At 43.2% G+C, this 12276-nt stretch overlaps 1 long non-coding RNA gene across 1 annotated transcript in view; it reads right to left on the bottom strand.

Moving 5' to 3' along the window:
• Nucleotides 1–2395: 2395 nt before the first annotated feature.
• LOC139026226 (uncharacterized) overlaps nt 2396–12276 on the bottom strand; it is a 22659-nt gene continuing 12778 nt past the window's right edge. Inside the window, exons 2-4 of the long non-coding RNA XR_011477979.1 lie at nt 3628–3708; nt 3412–3471; nt 2396–2564 (exon numbers count right to left, since the gene is read on the bottom strand). This is a non-coding gene — a long non-coding RNA (uncharacterized lncRNA). The remainder of the gene's footprint in view (nt 2565–3411; nt 3472–3627; nt 3709–12276) is intronic.

Below are 12276 nucleotides of genomic sequence, written 5' to 3'. Positions count from 1 at the left end.
TAAGGGGAACAGAACATTGGACCTGCTGGTATGCTGGCCATGTACAGTGCATTCGGAGTATTGTGACCCCTTGATTTTTCCACATTGTGTTATGTTACAGCCTTACAGATCCACAGATGATACAATCTCTATTGCACTCCACACTGCCTTTTCACACCTGGACAATAGGAATACCTATGTGAGAATGCTGTTCATTGACTACAGTTCAGTGTTCAACACCATAGTGCCCTCAAAGCTCATCACCAAGCTAAGGACCCTGGGACTAAACACCTCCCTCTGCAACTGGAACCTGGACTCCTGGACGGGCCGCCCCAAGCCACACTATCTACTCTCGGTGCCCTGTCACGACTTCCGCCGAAGTTGTCTCCCCTGCCTGTCCGGGCGGTGCTCGGCGGTCGTCGTCGCAGTCCTACTAGCCGCCACCGATCCCTTTTTCGTTTGTCTGTTTGTTTTGTGCTTATTAGTTTCACTGTGTTTCTGTTGTTTTCTTAAATGAGCTTCCCTATATTTAGTAGGTAGACCCGGACCTTGTTTTGTGCGGGATTGTCTTTATGTTACGTGTGTGTGTTTTAGGTAGAGATGTATTCTTTTTTCTATTTACTTGGTACCCTGTGTTTTGGGTAATCAAGTTGTTCTCTGCGCCCTGGATGTTTGGGCTTATCATTTTTTTAGTAAAAGGAATATTTTTTYCAAGTGGATCTCTATCTGCGTCTGATTCCTTCACCCACCTAGTCCCGCRTGACATGTATATAGCCTCGTTATTGTTATTTACTGCTGCTCTTTTAACTATTTGTTATTCTTATCTCTTACTTGTAATATTGTTTTTTTTTAGGTATTTTCTTAAAACTGCATTGTTGGTTAGGGGCTTGTAACTAAGCATTTCACTGTAAGGTCTACACCTGTTGTATTCAGCGCATGTGACAAATAAAATTGGATTTTTCTAAAATTGATTAAAATAGTTTTTTTCCCCCTCATCAATCTATACAAAGTACCCCATAATGACAAATCAAAAGCAGGTTTAGACAATTTTGCACATTTATTAAAAATAAACAGAAATACCTTATTTACATAAGTATTCAGACCCTTTTGCTATGAGACTCGAAATTGATCTCAGGTGCATCCTGTTGTTTCCATTGATCATCCTTGAGATGTTTCTACAACTTGATTGGAGTCCATCTGTGGTAAATTTAGTTGATTGGACATGATTTGGAAAGGCACACACCTGTCTATATAAGGTCCCACAGTTGACAGTGGATGTCAGAACAAAAACCAAGCCATGAGGTCAAAGGAATTGTCCAAAGACCTCCGAGACAGGATTGTGTCGAGGCACAGATCTGGGGAAGGGTACCAAAACATTTCTGCAGCATTGAAGGTCCCCCAAGAACACAGTGGCCTCCATCATTCTTAAATGGAAGAAGTTTGGTACCATCAAGACTCCTCCTAGAGCTGGCCGTCCGGCCAAACTGAGCAATTGGAGGAGAAAGGCCTTGGTCAGGAAGTGACCAAGAACCCGATGGTCACTCTGACAGAGCTAAATTTAACCTCCAGAACCTTCCAGAAGGACAACCATCTCTGCAGCATTCCACCAATCAGGCCTTTATGGTAGAGTGGCCAGAAGGAAGCAACTCCTTAGTAAAAGGCACAACAGCCCGCTTGGAGTTTGCCAAAAGGCACCGAAAGACTCTCAGACCATGAGAAAAAAGATTCTCTGGTCTGATGAAACCAAGATTGAACTCTTTGTCCTGAAAGCCAAGCATCACGTCTGGAGGAAACCTGGCACCATCCCTACTGTGAAGTATGGTGGTGGCATCAATGTACAGAGGTCCTTGATGAAAATCTGCTCCAGAGCACTCAGGACTTCAGACTGGGGTAAAGGTTCACCATCCAAAAGGACAACGACCCTAAACACACAGCCACGACAACGCAGGAGTGGCTTCAGGACAAGCCTCTGAATGTCCTTGAGTGGCTCAGCCAGAGGCCGGACTTGAACCCGATCGAACATCTCTGGAGAGACCTGAAAATAGCTGTGCAGCAACGCTCCCCATCCAACCTGACAGAGCTTGAGAGGATCTGCAGAGAAGAATTGGAGAAACTCCCCAAATACAGGTGTGCTAAACTTGTAGCATCATACCCAAGAAGAGTTGAGGCTGTAATCGCTGCCAAAGGTGCTTCAACAAAGTACTGAGTAAAGGGTCTGAATACTTATGTAAATGTGATATTTCCAATTTTTTTCTTTATGTTCCAAAAATGTATTAAAACATGTTTTTACATTGTCATTATGGGGTATTACGTATAGATTGATGAGAGAGACAAAGAATTTAATCCATTATCATGACACAAGGCGAGACCCAGACGCAGACACAGGAGGCAGATGGTTGGAGTCTTACAATGTTTATTAATCCAAAAGGGTAGGCAAGAGAATGGTCGTGGAGAGACAAAAGGGCAAAACCAGATCAGAGTCCAGGAGGTACAGAGTGGCAGACAGGCTCGTGGTCAAGGCAGGCAGAATGGTCAGGCAGGCGGGTACAGAGTCCAGAAACAGGCAAGGGTCAAAACCAGGAGGACTAGAAAAAGGAGAATAGCAAAAGGAGTGCAGAGAAAAACACGCTGGTTGACGTGACTAAACATACAAGACGAATTGGCACAGAGAGACAGGAAACACAGGGATAAATACACAGGTACAGAGAGACAGGAAACACAGGGATAAATACACAGAGAGACAGGAAACACAGGGATAAATACACAGAGAGACAGGAAACACATGGATAAATACACAGAGAGACAGGAAACACAGGGATAAGTACACAGAGAAACAGGAAACACAGGGATAAATACACAGAGAAACAGGAAACACAGGGATAAATACACAGAGAGACAGGAAACACAGGGATAAATACACNACAGAGAGACAGGAAACACAGGGATAAATACACAGAGAGACAGGAAACACAGGGATAAATACACAGAGAGACAGGAAACACAGGGATAAATACACTGGGGAAAATAAGAGACACCTGGAGGGGGTAGAGACAATCTCAAGGACAGGTGAAACAGATCAGGGCGGGACATACGTTTTAGAATAAGGCTGTCACGTAACAAAATGTGGAAAAACTTAAAGGGTCCGAGTACTTTCCGAATGCGCTTTATGTACATATAACTAAGGGGTACGCATTGACCTGTCTGTCTTTACACGTCAAGAAAGACAGGAGAAAGGTAATAGATAGTGTTGTCTGAAATATGCCAACATATTCTAACCTCAACCTTTCCTGTAAAGTTGTATTCCTCATGACAAGACAGACAATATTGTCATGAAGGCTAAAGAGAGACTTCTGAAATGTAAACATAAAACATGATGAGTCTAACAAAACCAATCAATGTTAAAATGTAAGTACAGGCATTTGTACTACCTACCATATTGACCTCTGACACCATGTCTATGCTCGCCACAGCTATACTCATGACAACAGCAATCTGTGCACCAAAATATGTAGGATCAGATTATCAAACAACCATTAACAACAGATTATTATATTACGTGTATTTATTATTATTATTATTATTATATTTATAGTAATATTATACGATTATAATTGTCTCCATCATGAGCGCGTAAAAAACTAGACGTACCTCCAAAGTCCGGCATCATACCCCTGTAACAGTTTGTCCACCGTCTCCTTTAAGAAAGACACATTTCCCGATTCGTTGGTGCTGCAAGAGAAGAAAAGAAAGAGACTGTTAAACCCACTTCTTCCAAGACTACTAGACCGTCCTTTGTTAACAACCGGTCTCCCTCCAACACAGCACTGCCACTATGAGTGGCGCCGAGATAACATTCCTTGTGATCTATCCGACATGGAATCGCTTGACAGAACAGATGTTTAACGGTTTTCCAGTGTTCAACAAATGGCCGTTATAAAACCACAGATATGGTTATAGTCCACAAGTAGCTCTATGTTAACTGAACATTTTTGGCAACTGAACTGAACATCCCTTAAGGTCATTTAAAAGGTTTTCGCATCAGTCTGATATCTCTGTTTCTGTTGGGAGTCGGAAGATGTTAGACTATTGTGCGGCGCATTTTGGTAAACTACAAACGTTTTGCCCACACCGTTACGTGGCCGCCGGGGACTTGTCTTGTTTGGAACGCAGCCAAATCCCCATCCTCTGACTCTGATAGCCGTGGCAAGCCTTGCTATATAGCCTGTCACAAACACAACACTGTAGAATACCCAATCTTACGTGTTTTTTATTTTTTAAGATAGAGACTAGTTTGTTCCGAGTGTGCAAAACGCATCTACACATCCATGTTGTCACCAGGTGTAGTCTACGTCACTCCAGGTTCATGTTTTCCTCTCCCTTTGATGAGACTGTCATCAACACCACCACTGGCATATTCATCCCACGTTGTCCGGATATTTCATAAATTGTCTCGGTCTCTATGGCAGAGCAGTAACATGGGCCCACTTGACGTGATACAAGCTTGTCAGAGCGTTTTTACTGATTGGTGAACAGCGGAGTTCATATCGACTCCGAGGTCAGCCAGCCAGGACACCGGAAACCTTTGCCACAGCGGACAGCAATATTCAATCTGGGCCACACAACTTTTGATTTAGTTTAATACAAATATATATATCTAAGCAAAACGTCAAAAAGAGGGACAAAGTGCTGTTTTTTTGCCTCATGATTTGTCAACTAATTCTCAATTTCTCTCCTTCACATCGGATTGCTTCTACAGGCTCAGATTAACAGAAATCGCAGGTTTTGCGGGTGGGGCACAACAGACAACGCACACAACTCAAAGCATGTTCTCCACTTTCCTCCGGTATTTATTTAGCAAGCGTGATAGCGCATCACTCCCGACAGACACAAGCAAACACTTTCGTAAGCCTATACACCTAAAGATTAGCGATCAGACATGCTGTATTGCAGAGATCATCAACTTGATCCAACTCGCGCGTCCATATTGACCACAAGATGCCCAAACAGATATACTATTTGACTAAAAACGGAATCATTTCAACCTTGCTGACGTTTGTATATGATCACGTGTCTCTCTATTAGGCATGGGAATACGTTTAGAATATATTGATTAGATTCAAATCACTTGGAGCTGATTTCCTGGTGTTTTTTTACAGTCTTTCATATCCAACAATGAAAATTGGAAATAAATATATATAGAACTGCAACGCTGCTGGGTTTTTCACTGAGTGTACAAAACATTAAGAACACCTTATTAATATTGAGCTCCCCCCCCCTTTCCATTACGAACACCTGCTCTTTCAATAACACGACCAGGTGAATACAGGTGAAAGCTATGATCCCTTATTGATGTCACTTGTTAAATCCACTTCAATCAGTGTAGATGAAGGGGATGAGACGGGTTATAGAAGGATTTTTAAGCCTTGAGACAATTGAGACATGGATTGTGTGTGTGTGCCATTCAGAGGGTGAACGGGCAAGACAAGAGATTTAGGTTCCATTTAATGGGTTATGGTAGGAGGTGCCAGGCCAACAGATTTAGGTTCCATTGAACGGGTTATGGTAGTAGGTGCCAGGCCAACAGATTTAGGTTCCTTTGGACGGGTTATGGTAGGAGGTGCCAGGCCAACAGATTTAGGTTCCTTTGAACGGGTTATGGTAGGAGGTGCCAGGCCAACAGATTTAGGTTACTTTGAACGGGTTATGGTAGGAGGTGCCAGGCCAACAGATTTAGGTTCCTTTGAACGGGTTATGGTAGTAGGATTCAGACCCTTTACTCAGTACTTTGTTGAAGCACCTTTGGCAGCGATTACAGCCTGAGTCTTCTTGGGTATGACACTACCAGCTTGGCACACCTGTATTTGAGGGGTTTCTCCCATTCTTCTCTGCAGATCCTCTCAAGCTCTGTCCCGTTGGATGGGGAGCGTCGCTGCACAGCTATTTTCAGGTCTCTCTGGAGATGATCGCATTCAAGTCCGGGTTCTGGCTGGGCCACTCAAGGACATTCAGAGACTTGTCCCGAAGCCACTCCTGCATTGTCTTGTATGTGTGCTTAGGATCGTTGTCCTGTTGGAAGGTGAATCTTCACCCCAGTTTGAGGTCCTGAGTGCTCTGGAGCAGGTTTTCATCAAGGATCTCTCTGTACTTTACTCCGTTCATATTTCCCTCGATCCTGACTAGTCTCCCAGTCCCTGCCGCTGAAAAATATACCCACAGCATGATGCTGCCAACACCATGCTTCACCGTAGGGATGGTGCCAGGTTTACTCCAGATGTGTTGCTTGGCATTCAGGCCAAAGAGTTCAATCTTGGTTTCATCAGACCGGAGAATCTTGTTTCTCATGGTCTGAGAGTCCTTTAGGTGTCTTTTGGCAAACTCAAAACGGGCTGTCGTGTGCCTTTTACTGAGGAGTGGCTTCCTTCTGGCCACTCTATCATAAAGGCCGGATTGGTTAGTGCTGCAGAGATGGTTGTCCTTCTAGAACTCTGGAGCTCTGTCAGATTGACCATCGGGTTCTTGGTCACCTCCTTGACCAAGGCCCTTCTTCCCCGATTGCTCAGTTTGGACGGGTGGCCAGCTCTAGGAAGTCTTGCTGGTCCCAAACTTCTTCCATTTAAGATCTGTGTTATGTTGTTAACCTAGATCAGAATATTTGTTCTGTTTGTTGAAACCTAAGGATAATCTGTGTTATGTTGTTAACCTAGATCAGATTGTGTTATGTTGTTAACCTAGATCAGATCTGTGTTATGTTTAACTAGTCAGATTGGTTATGTTGTTAACCTAGATCAGACTGTGTTATGTTGTTAACCTAGATCAAATCTTGTGTATGTTTAACCTAGATCAGATCTGTGTTATGTTGTTAACCTAGATCAGATTTGTGTATGTTTTAACCTAGATCCAGATCTGTGTTATGTTTTAACCTAGATTCAGATCTGTTATGTTTTAACCTAGATCAATCTGTGTATATGTTATTAACCTAAGATAGATCGTGTTATGTGTTAACCTAGATCAGAATGTTTTTGTTAACACCTAGATCAGATCTGTGTTTAGTCGTATTAACCTAGATCAATCTGGTTATGTTATTTAACCTAGATCAAGATCTGTGTATGTTATGTTAGACCAGGATCAGAATGCTGGTGTTATGTTATTAACCTAGATCAGATCTGTTGTTGTTACCTATACTCAGATCTGTGTTATGATTTATTAACTAGATCAGATCGTGTGTTTATGTTAGTACGCTATGGATCTGGTATATATCAATGTTTAGTTGTTTAACCTTCAATTGTGGTAATTTCAATCATCTGTGTTATGTGTAACATAACGGATGCTAATCAATTCTTGTATTTACGCTAGTCAGATCTTGTATTTTTCAGATGATCGCTAGGACGAACAACTACTTCCCTTTACTCTGTGTGTAACGAGATAGTCATTTGACATTGTGTCTATTTTTTCAACGAGGTTGTTAAACCTACGTGTCGCCATCCCAAATGGCAGACCCTAATTCCCGTATAAAGTGCACTACTTGAACAGCGCCCTCTATTCCTGTATAGGCCACTACTTTAGACCAGAGAGCCCTATTCCCTATATAGTCACTACTTTAAACCAGAGGCCCTATCCTATATAAGTTCACTACTTTAGACCAGAAGCCCTATTCGCCTATAATAGTGACTACTTTAGACCAGAGCCCTATTCCCCTATATAAGGGCAGCACTTTAGGACCAGAAGCCCTATTCCCGTATATAAGTGCACTACTTTTGACAGAGCTTCTATGAACCCTTATTCCCTATTATAGTGCACTACTTGTAAGACCAGAGCCTATGGCAACTATTCCCTATATAGTGCACTTACTTTTGACCAGAGCTCTAGTGAACCCTATTCCCTATTAATAGTGCACTACCTTTAGACCAGAGCTCTATGGCACCCTATTCCCTATATAGTGCACTACTTTAGACCAGAGCCCTATGGAACCCTATTCCCTACATAGTGCACTACTTTAGACCAGAGCTCTATGGGCTCATATCAGGGATAGGGTGGCGTTCGGGATGCTAACCTAGAGTTGAACGAGCACGGGACACTGTGCTAGATGGAGCCATCCTAATGACTGGCCTCTTTAAATATCATATCTATGAGCACAAATGTGGTATCTGGCAGCATCACATTACACAGCTACAGATGACCGGACAGACAGGCAGACAGATAGAACATTGTGTGTCAGAGTAGAGTCCAATAGAGTAGCACTACTCCACACTGCCAATCAGCATTCGGGGCTCAAACCACCCGGTTTATAATACGTTTTAAGCTATGTCTCTGTCCCTCTCCTCGCCCCACCCACCCTGTGCTCGAACCAGGGACCCTCTGAACACATCGACAACAGTCACCCTTGAAGCATCGTTACCTGTCGCTCCACAAAAGCTGCGGTCCTCGCAGAGCAAAGGGGAAACAACTACTTCAAGGTCTCAGAGCGAGTGACGTCACCTATTGATACGCGACTGGCGCGCTCCGCCGCTAACTAGCATGCCGTTTCACAACTGGCCGTGTCATAGCCCATCAGATTTTATTAATAACAGACTGACATTCGACTGGTTTTAACCAACTGTCATGAAATCCTCAACACAGAGTTGATAGTGGTCTGGGATGTGGATTTAGTTTAATTGAAATGACTCTAGTTGATGGGAACCAGGAATGACTCACTTCTCTGGAACCAGAGAAGTGGCTCAGAGTGGAGACCATCTAAGTCCCTATACATACTCCATTAGWTTAGAGGACTAATGTGTTTATATGAGTGACTCTGGAAATGATGGAGCTTGTTGGACTGATACCAGGAACAACCACACAAAGTCATTCCACAGCTCTGAGAGAGTCCATGCTCAGATGACAACTTCCTCTTGCGAATAGAAATGAACCTTTATTTTACTAGGCAAGTCATTTAACAGCAAATTGTTATTTACAATGACGGCCTCCCTCCCGAGGAACAGTGGGTTAACCGCCTTGTTCACGGGCAGAACGACAGATTTTTTACCTTGTCAGCTCAGGGATTCGATTCAGCAACCTTTCGGTTACTGGCCCAACGCTCTAACCACTACCTGCCGCCCCAGTATTTGTCACATAATAGAAACCAGTATTTGTCACATAATTTGTTTGGAAATTAGGGACGATCTTGATTTATACAAAGTTTCAAAACCAAATTAAAAACTGAGGTTTTTAGTTGTTGAACCTGAACTGTATTTTAAGGGGTTTTCTAGATCAACACAGAGTTGATGAAAGTGTAGTGGGTTCATATGTAGTTTCTGAAAGGCTGTCAGAGATACAGGCAGACAGAGATACAGGCAGACAGAGATACAGGCAGTCAGATATACAGGCAGACAGAGATACAGGCAGACAGAAACAGGCAGACAGAAACAGAAAGACAGAGATACAGACAGTAGACCAAAGATGAAAGACATTTAATCTAGTAAAAAGTCCGTGATCTTAGGTACGAGAGGAGAGAGAGAGATGAAGGAATCGGAGACAGAACAGATGCATTATTAAGGAAATGTGAGTTAGCAGAAGTAAGATAAAGAGAGAGAATAGATTTGTATCAGCGTTTTATGTATTAGTCTTCCATCGAAAAGATTCGCAGATGAGGGTCGAGAAGATAGATGCAGTATAAGACTCAATTGAGATAATGTAGGTAGCATTGCTTCAATGAATTAACTTGAGGTCAAAGATATTGTAGGGAGATAGGAGGACTGTGACAGAAACCGCCCACCTAAGTTGGGGTGATTGGCACTCCTCTGAACGGAAGCTGGTATGTAGAGAATGGGAGTAGAAGTTTGGTAGCCTCCTTTCTCGAGACAAGCGTATGTTCCAAGTCTGGCCCAAGAAAAGTGTTCTATAGAATGGAGGTAAGGACTATGGTGTTGGGCCACGTCCAAGTAGTTGAGAAGTTGTTGTCTGAGATGAACCATTTGTGACAGTGAGCTGGTGAGCATGATTTTGAAAGTATGGCTGTGGTTATTGATGTGAGTGAAGTGATGAGTGAGTGAGTGAGTGAAGTGGAGTGATGGGGAGGAATAGGAACCGTTGGGACAACGATGAGTGAGGGTGCATGTAACTGATTTGAACTGGGTGGAGTGCATTGAGGATGAGTTTGTAGGCTGAGTGTCAAACTAAGTCGAGTGAGTGACAGTGACGATATGAGTGAGTGAGTGAGCGAATGAGCTGAGCTGAGTGAGTGCATAGTGAGGTGAGTGAGTTGAGTCGAGTGAGTGAGTGAAGTGAGTGGATGAGTGAGTGATGAATCATCTCTAGTGGTTGAGACAGTTAGACACAGAGCTCCCTGGTCTCTGAGAAAAAGCAAACAGCAAGACCCTTTCTGGAAAGGAGGGCGTGGCCAATGGCAAACTCTAATCCTAACTAAAACGCTTTTGAGAAGGGCCCTGGTCAAAAGTAGTGTAAATAGGAAATGGGTGGGCAGTTGAGGCAATAGGGTTCTGTTGGGAATGCGACCTAGGTTTCTAGGCAGAGCTCTTGATGTGTTTTCCTAGTCTGTCTTTCTGTTCATGTCTGCCTGTTTCTGTCTGCCGTGTAGTTTGTCTTTCTGTATATTCTGTCTTCTGTTTGTCTGCCTGATATCTGTCTTTCTGTGTTCTTCTGCCTGTATATTGTCTTTCTGTTCCTGTCTGCCTGTAATTGTCTTTTCTGTTCCTGTCTGCTGTATGTCTGTCTTTCTGTATATCTGTCTTTCTGTTCTTCTTCTTCTGTCTGCCTGTAATATCTGTCATGTTCTGTTTCTGTCTGCCGTGTATATTCTGTCTTTCTGTATATCGTCGCTGTTTCTGTCTGCCTGATATTCTGTCTTTCTGTTCCTGTCTGCCTGTATATCTGTCTTTCTGTTTCTGTCTGCCTGTATATCTGTCTTTCTGTTCCTGTCTGCCTGTATGTCTGTCTTTCTGTATATCTGTCTGCCTGTTTCTGTCTGCCTGTTTCTGTCTGCCTGTTTCTGTCTGCCTGTTTCCTGTCTGCCTGTTTCTGTCTGCCTGTTTCTGTCTGCCTGTTTCTGTCTGCCTGTATGTCTGTCTTTCTGTATATCTGTCTGCCTGTTCCTGTCTGCCTGTATGTCTGTCTTTCTGTTTCTGTCTTTCTGTTTCTGTCTGCCTGTTTCTGTCTGCCTGTTCCTGTCTGCCTGTATGTCTGTCTTTCTGTATATCTGTCTTTCTGTTTCTGTCTGCCTGTTTCCTGTCTGCCTGTTTCTGTCTGCCTGTATGTCTGTCTTTCTGTATATCTGTCTTTCTGTTCCTGTCTGCCTGTATGTCTGTCTTTCTGTATGTTCTTATATCTGTCTTTCTGTTTCGTCTTTCTGTTTCTGTCTGCCTGTTTCTGTCTGCTGTTCCTGTCTGCCTGTATGTCTGTCTTCTGTATATCTGTCTTTCTGTTTCTGTCTGCCTGTTTCTGTCTGCCTGTTTCTGTCTGCCTGTTTCTGTATGTCTGTCTTTCTGTATATCTGTCTTTCTGTTTCTGTCTGCCTGTTTCTGTCTGCCTGTTTCTGTCTGCCTGTTTCTGTCTGCCTGTATTCTGTCCTTTCTGTTCCTGTCTGCCTGTATGTCTGTCTTTCTGTATATCTGTCTTTCTGTTTTCTGTCTGCCTGTTTCTGTCTGCCTGTTTCTGTCTGCCTGTTTCTGTCTGCCTGTTTCTGTCTGCCTGTTTCTGTCTGCCTGTATCTCTGTTCTTCTGTTTCTGTCTGCTGTGTCTGTCTGCCTGTATATCTGTCTTTCTGTATACTGGTCTGCCTGTTTCTGTTATGTGTCTTTTTAGTCTTCTGTCTGTGTATTCTGTCTTTCTGTATATTGTCTTCCTGTATATCTGTTTGCCTGTTTCTGTCTGCCTGTATCTCTGTCTTTCTGTTTCTGTCTGCCTGTTTGTCTGCCTGTATCTATGTCTGCCTGTTTCTGTCTGCCTGTATCTCTGTCTGCCTGTTTCTGTCTGCCTGTATTCTGTTCTGTATCTCTGTCTGCCTGTTTTCTGTCTGCCTGTATCTTGTAATTTCTGTTTCTGTCTGCCTGTATCTTTGTACATCTGTCTGCCTGTTTTCTGTCTGCCTGTATCTCTGTCTTTCTGTATATCTGTCTGCCTGTGTTCTGTCTGCTTGTTTCTCTGTCTTTCTGTTTCTGTCTGCCTGTATCTCTGTCTTTCTGGGTGTCTGTCTGCCTGTATCTGTCTGCCTGTATCCTCTGTCTGCCTGTATCTTTGTCTGCTGTATTCTGTCTGCCTGTATCTTGTGTCTGACTGCTGTATCTCTGTCTGCCTGTATCTTGTTGC

This window comes from Salvelinus sp. IW2-2015, unplaced genomic scaffold, assembly GCF_002910315.2.
Source record: "Salvelinus sp. IW2-2015 unplaced genomic scaffold, ASM291031v2 Un_scaffold4156, whole genome shotgun sequence".
Lineage (NCBI taxonomy): Eukaryota > Metazoa > Chordata > Actinopteri > Salmoniformes > Salmonidae > Salvelinus > Salvelinus sp. IW2-2015.
The sequence above is the reverse complement of the archived record's forward strand: the minus strand, read 5'-3'. Positions and strand labels throughout refer to the sequence as shown.